Source organism: Daphnia pulicaria, chromosome 9 (assembly GCF_021234035.1).
Source record: "Daphnia pulicaria isolate SC F1-1A chromosome 9, SC_F0-13Bv2, whole genome shotgun sequence".
NCBI classification, from domain to species: Eukaryota; Metazoa; Arthropoda; class Branchiopoda; order Diplostraca; family Daphniidae; genus Daphnia; species Daphnia pulicaria.
The window spans coordinates 4,422,728-4,429,632 of record NC_060921.1 but is presented as its reverse complement, the minus strand read 5'-3'; positions in this window follow the sequence as shown (position 1 = coordinate 4,429,632).

Sequence of the window (6,905 nt, the reverse complement as noted above, 5' to 3'; positions counted from 1 at the left end):
GAACGTTTGTTCGAAACGTCTAGATTAATAACAGCGTAGAGGTTGGTTGCTCGTTCCAATCGGTGAACCGCCAAATGGTTTTGAGTGATTTCTTTGCGGTCTTGATGACGATTGGGAAGAGAGATCGAAACGGACTGAAGGTAAAATCTACTTCTTGCTGCATCTCATCGTTGGGTCTTGATTTTAGTTTTCAATCGACGATTTGAAGTTTGAATTTGTTGTATTGCAGCTAACTGAACGTTCGTTTGGGTTGGCTGCTTGTTGGCATCAAGGAGGTTGATCTTGAGAGACCAGAATGGTCGACCGTGACTGGAACAGATCGGGACGATGAAAGCCGATAGTTTGGAGCGCATGCTGAAGCTGCCACACTTAAACAAGGCTTGAAGGTACCGTATGAGAGAGACGGCTTCGTCGTCTGTCTCCGTCACGTCTAGGGGCTGATGGGCGAGAATAATCTTGAATACCGTGATGATTGGCTGAGTGAAGACGACGGACACCAGCTTCTTGGTTTTTCTCGAGGCGTAGATACGAGTGTTTAGCGCCGATGTATCGTAAGTGAGTTGGTTGGTTTTACGTCGCCAATGAAGTTCCATGAAAAACGCGGAATGCGGAATTCTGCTGGTCTTGAACGATGACTTGCTGGAACTTTTTCGTTTGTCGCCTGAGGCTGGAGCGTGGAGTGCCGCGAACCGAAAGCGGACGCCGATGCGGACTGATTTCGAAAGTTGGGACCGACGTAGAGTTGATCGCTTAGCGATTGTTGGTTTGAGTTGAGCTGATGAGATTGACACGGCGATATTTTGGATTAGTTAAGCCATGTTCCAAAAGCTCTGGATGAAGAAGATGGTTTGATTGGCAGAGGACACTGATGCTTTCCGTGAGCCGTGAGGGATTGACAAGGCTGTGTGAACCTTGATTGGCGAGTTGATGGCTGATGGAAGATTAATTGACGTTAAATGATTGATGGAACCGCGGCGGATGCCACTCGTCGCGTTACACGTAACTGAAGAGTTTAAATCCATCTTGAGCTTCAACTCCGGCTGCTGGATAGCAGGAATGAATCACATCGTCGACACGAAGCAGGATACGTCGTAAAAGAACGTCGATATCTTTAGTTTTGATTGCTTGATTAAGTGTCGTCGAGATGACTTGATTGGTGATTGACTGCTGACCTATTCAGGCTTAAGGTGTGACTCTGTGAACGCGGGACTGGAAAAGGAAAGTGTTGACTTCGGATGAACGACTGGAGTCAACGATCGGGAAGATGAGAGACACAATTGAGTTTGTTTTGGGGATCTTTTTTGTGAAAGGTTGACTGTTTCAGACCGTCGAGTTTCAGTTTTGTTTTGAGTGTTTTGTAGAGAATCAATGACCGTTGGTTTTCTTGATCCAGATGCCGACTGCGTTGATTTCAATTCCGTTGGCTTTGATTGTGAAGACTGGAACTGCTAGCAGAAGGGTGGTCGTTGAATCTCGTTCGACGGTGTGTGCACGGACGCTCTTTCGTTTGCTTCATTGCTGATGGCGTTGATTGGTTTTGATCGTGCACCTTTTCTTTCTTGAATGGCACATCGATTCTTCTGGCGCCGTGTAGAGATGGGCGGTGATAGACAGCACGCTCTTCTCTGGTGTGGTTTTCTGTACTTAAACAGTCACGCATCAAACCTATTCTTCGGGAGCATAATCGGCAGCTTCGTCTATTCCTTAACGCCTTTCTTTCTTCTGTGGTTGACGATGAGGAATAGTTGCACGATGCGAGCGGCGAGCGCTTCTCTGCACAGAAGCCGCGCCTGGATTTTCTTTTGGTTTACACCGTGTTGCTTGGCTGCTGTTGAGACGGGGCAGATGATCGGTTGTCACTGCTGTTGATTGAAGGCGGATGATTCGCCTTTCCGTCCGTCTGCTGCCGGCCCTGCTTTGACTGGGATTTGTTGGGCTGGTTGATGATGCTGGTTTGATGGGACAAAAGCTTTGTCGTCACTTGAATCTTCACAAATGTGTAGATCCAGGTTGAGAAATCTTGTTTGTTGTGGTAAGAGGAAGACTGGGTAGCGAACTGCCATATGCCATATGCCATATGCCCCCACCTGCTTTGAATCCAGGGAAGTTGGCAAAAAAGAGCTCGAGTAAGCATGATGACTTCAGTTCATGCTCGAATCTTCGGATTTTCAAAGCTGTGATGAGTAGGTTTAGTGAGAACTTCAGCAGCTTTTTTTTGGCGATTCGATCGAAGAATGGATGTGGGCTCTTGACACGATTTGAAGGTGGAGTTAAAAATTTCTAAAGCTCAATAAAAGCTTCACTTTTCAAAGCTTCTTTTTTCTGTCATGCTGCAATCTGGTGATGAACCAATTCTCTTGATTTTTTTGTTTGCTGACAGTCTTGAGTTGATGACAGCAAATTGTTGATTTCGGCAGCAAAAATCTCTCCTGATGAACTTGGGTTGAGTGCGACTTGCGTTTTTTTTTTTTTTTTTTTGTTGCAAGTTTGTAGCACAAGTTTTTTCTTTTTGGGGACGTTCGTGTGGTTTTTTCAGCGCCTGATGAATTTTCAATGGTGGGTATTGGTGGGTGGATCAGTTTGCACGTTTTGAGTTTGATTTGCTTGATGTGCTCTCTGATCGTCTGCTTCAGGCGTTGAGTAGTGCATGGCCAATGCCAGCGAGTGGTTGTTTTTTTTTTAAGACGATTTCAGCAAGCCCAATGAGAAGCTAGCCCAATGGACCACGAGGGATCTAGGACTTGGCTCTTAGGACCGTTTTTTTTTTTTTTTTACTGAAATTAAAGAGAAACCAGCAAGCCCAATGAAAGATGGCCCAATGAGCCTTGAAAAAGACTTAGGACCGATCCCTAGAACCATGCGTTTAAGAAACAGGATGCAAATCTTGATTTTGGTCTTGAGATGTGCTTGCGTTGGATTCTTCTCTAGATTTGGCAGCTGACTGCCTTTGTTGCTGCTGCTTGGCCGCTCGTTCGATTTCGGCCAGAATAGCTTGCAATATTCTCTCTTCTTCTTCGATGGCCGCGTCAACTGCGGCTTGCTTGCTTGCTGATTTTGTTTTCGGCCAATTTCTTCATCTTGAAGTTGCTCTGGTCAGAATCTTCACGCTGGAACAATCTTCTTTTTCTTGTATGAAGCGGCATAAAAGGCACTGAAGGTGTGGTGTTGTTAGGCTGCGAAGCGGCTTTGAAGTTTAAACGACCACGTGGTATTTAAGAAAAAAAGAATGGTGGGTGGGCGACTATTCAGACGGGATTACCAGAAATATTTTTTATTTTTTTTTACAACAAGGTGAATTTACTTTAGAATGAAATTTGTTTGTTGGTTATATTAGCAAATGGATACTACAACTGCCGTGTATCACACCGAAGCGTGGGCAATTACGAGAAAAAATTAACTCTAACTGCTGTTGCTACGAATGAACGTAAGTAAGCAATGAATACCCAAAGAACCTGCTGTTTTACACGAGCAAGTTTTAAGTAGTGGCCTGCTTTTAATTATGAATTAACATGGGCAAGTTTCAACAACTGGCAAGACTTGCAATGAGCACGCAACATGTGGGCCGCATAAGTCTTATCATACACAATTTTAATTTAGTTTTAACCAACAAAGAAATTTACAGAAATAAGTGGCCAAAGAGTAGCAAGACTTGCTATGAGCACGCAACATGTGGGCTCCTCAAGTCTTACTATGCAAGAAAATTTAGACAAAGAAGAGATGTGGGGAGAGCTCTTAACCATACGGTCGTCGGCAGCGAGAGAGAGAGAGCGTCGTCTGCTACTCGCTGGCTCCCCCTAGTTTCCCGATTCCCTTCCTCTTTGCTCGGTTGCCAGATGAAATTAAATGGACTCGGCCGTTTCTACTGAAATTACGTTTGCAAAAAATTTTAGGCAATATGCTAGCTAGACAAAATCACCAACTGGTTTTAATTTGCAATAAATTCAATAGAAAAAATGATTTTACGGGGAACGAGGTTTTTTGAACTACAACGAATAATCCGGGTTTTTAGTTTCCACTGAGTTTAGACTAGTCAATTTTTTTTTGTTTTTCCCTTTCTGGTTTAGACCCTTAAATGAAATTCCCAAGGAATAGTTTTTTACCTATTGGGATGTCAAAGATACAAGTGGATAACTTTGACGCTGAGTGACGCCGCGCGCTTTGTCGTCAGCCATTTTCAAAGGATCGGAGGGAAGGACTACAACGAGTAATCCGTCTTTTTGGGAATCTATCGCAAAGGTGGATGACGCAGCTTGGTTTTTACTGGTTTTGCTGGTGTCCACCAGTTTCGGCACTTTTTTTCGGCACTTGGATTTCGTCGTTTTCGGCACCCCATGCAAAGCACACTTCCTCAATTATGAAAAAATATTGTCCATTTCGGCACCCAATTTGTCCGTTTCGGCACCAATTTCGATCGTTTCGGCACCAACTTCAACCTTTTCGGCACCCCATTTCAATTTATCGATTTATTCATGTCAATTTGCTATCGGCGCTATTGCACCGTCAGGCCGCTAGGGGCGCTCTGACGGTTGACGGCAGTGGTACGGAGGGTGCTCTTCCTGACGGCTGGAGCAACCCAACCCGTACCTGATGGCTGGTCGACTACCCCCGACAGAGGCGCTGCGGCCTTATTGTTTTTTTTTTGTTTCGTTTGACGTTTGTGTCAGTATATATCCGTTCGTTCGTGTATTTCCCCCACGTACTAACTTCCCTGAATCCTCGCCAAGCTCAAAATCGGCAAGCCGACTTGGCTGCTTTCTAACTCTGGTTTGTCTTTCCATTGAACTTAAGAAAAATCGACAGTGACACAAGAGCACGACGTACAAGAACAAAGTGCGAAAAATTAGAGATACTAAAGATAATTAACACGACACCTGGTGGAATACAAATTTTGCGACGATGCCGAAACGGAAACTAAAACTGTTACAATTTGGGATGTGGTACTAGACTATACGCGGAATAGGAAAAGGAAAAGAGTTTCAAAATGTGGTGTTAACATTTTAGTTGGTGACAAAATTTTATTAAAATCCAATAAATAAATCTAATAATAAATACAATAAATACAATAGTGCCGAAACGGAAAAACATAGCGCCGAAACGGAAAAATATAGTGCCGAAACGGAAAAACACACACGCCTGGCAACCCTCCCAAAAACATGACGCCTGGAACTAAATCTGGTGGCGGTGCCGAAAAAGACAAACACAAAGCCGAAAACGACAAAAACAGTGCCGAAAATGACGAAATCAAAGTGCCGAAAAAAAGTGCCGAAACAGGTGGCAACCGTTTTGCTACGGGATCGCACGCTAGGTCAACTCCCTGTGATCTTGCGGGACTAACGCGAAGCGTTTCCATGTGATCTAGTTTAGTTCAAATCGCAAGTGCTTTACATGAATAGACAATATTTTTTTAAGAAGCAAGGTATTTACCAAATGCGTGAGGTCTTTACATGAAGCGTGGTTTTTTTGCGATTTGCGAGCGAAATGTCGATGCACACGATGTGCAAGACTTTTCGCGAAATTTTTTAGGTGATTTTTGCTAGGATTCGAAACTCAAGGTCAGTGCAACGATGTGCAAGACCATCGTAAGAAATGAGTTTACTTTTTAAGATTCGAAACGCAAGGTCAATGCAACGAATGTGCACGACTTGCTCTACGTCTGATTTTAGTTGGTTCGAAACGCAAGTTCAGGGCACTAAATACACAAGACTTTTGTACGAACTGATTTTAACTTTTTCTAGGATTTGAAACGCAAGGTCGATGCACCAAATGTGTCAGGGCTCCCTGCCGTCGCTGCATCGAATGATTAAGTTTAAGCTAAGACAAAGAGCTGACTAAACACGGGTTTTAAAGGGAACACACGTCGATACTGTATTCCTAGTTTTGCCACAGTTTAAAGATATAAGACAGTTTACAAGGGACTTGACTGACAGGGAGTCGGGTGCCACGCCGGCCCGTATCTAACAAAGGGACAAGTCGAAAGAGAGAGAGGGCCGGATGCCAGCCGATCGGTTCGAAAGGTTTAGAGATTTGACGTACGTCTCAACAGAACTGTGAGACAGAAGTAAAGAATTAAACATAAAAAACACACAAAGAAGACAACGAAAATATAAGAGGAATGGACACTTCATTGTTTCTAATGTGAGCTGATGCGTTGCCAAACGTCGCCTTTTAGACGTCTCGCACAAGCGGGTTACTGCGAGTTAGCATGCTTCATCCAAAGTCAAGTTGAAAAATTCCTTCCCGTCGAAAACATGTACACAGCACAAAAAGAAAAAGAAGAAACATTAAAAAACTATAAAACTTTAGAATTCCAACTATTAGATCAAAAAATTTAATAAAAATTACCGGAATTATTCCGCTGGATAAGGGTGGGTGATTTGTTCTATCCATTTTTCAACGTATTGATGTAAATTACTGAAATCTAGATCTAAATTACGTGCTCAAATAAGTTACAAGTAATAATTAGTGACAAGACGAGAAGTGTGTCGCGAATGGCATGAAAACTGAAAAAAAATCAAAGCTTAACGAGCAGCGTTGCAATACTTTTTATTTCAGAAACAGGATACACGGTTGGGGTGGTGCCATAACTAGTTTGGCCGTGAGAGGGCAAAGTTTGACGTGCAGAATTCAGATTAAAAATTTATTCAGAGTTTATTATTGGATACTATAAAAATAAAAAAATTTTGAAGAAAAGAAAATTTATTTCTCTCTTTAAAAAAATTATTTCGTCTGGTTCTTACAATTTGCAAATGGGACAAATGGGTAAATATTTTATAAAGATCTCACAAATCCAGTATCTATGACGAAGATATATGAAAACAAAAATAAAAAAACTTTAAATTTTTCTTCTACATAGAACAAGTGAACAATTACATGTGTGAGATGATGATGGTTTAAATGTTTGTTGA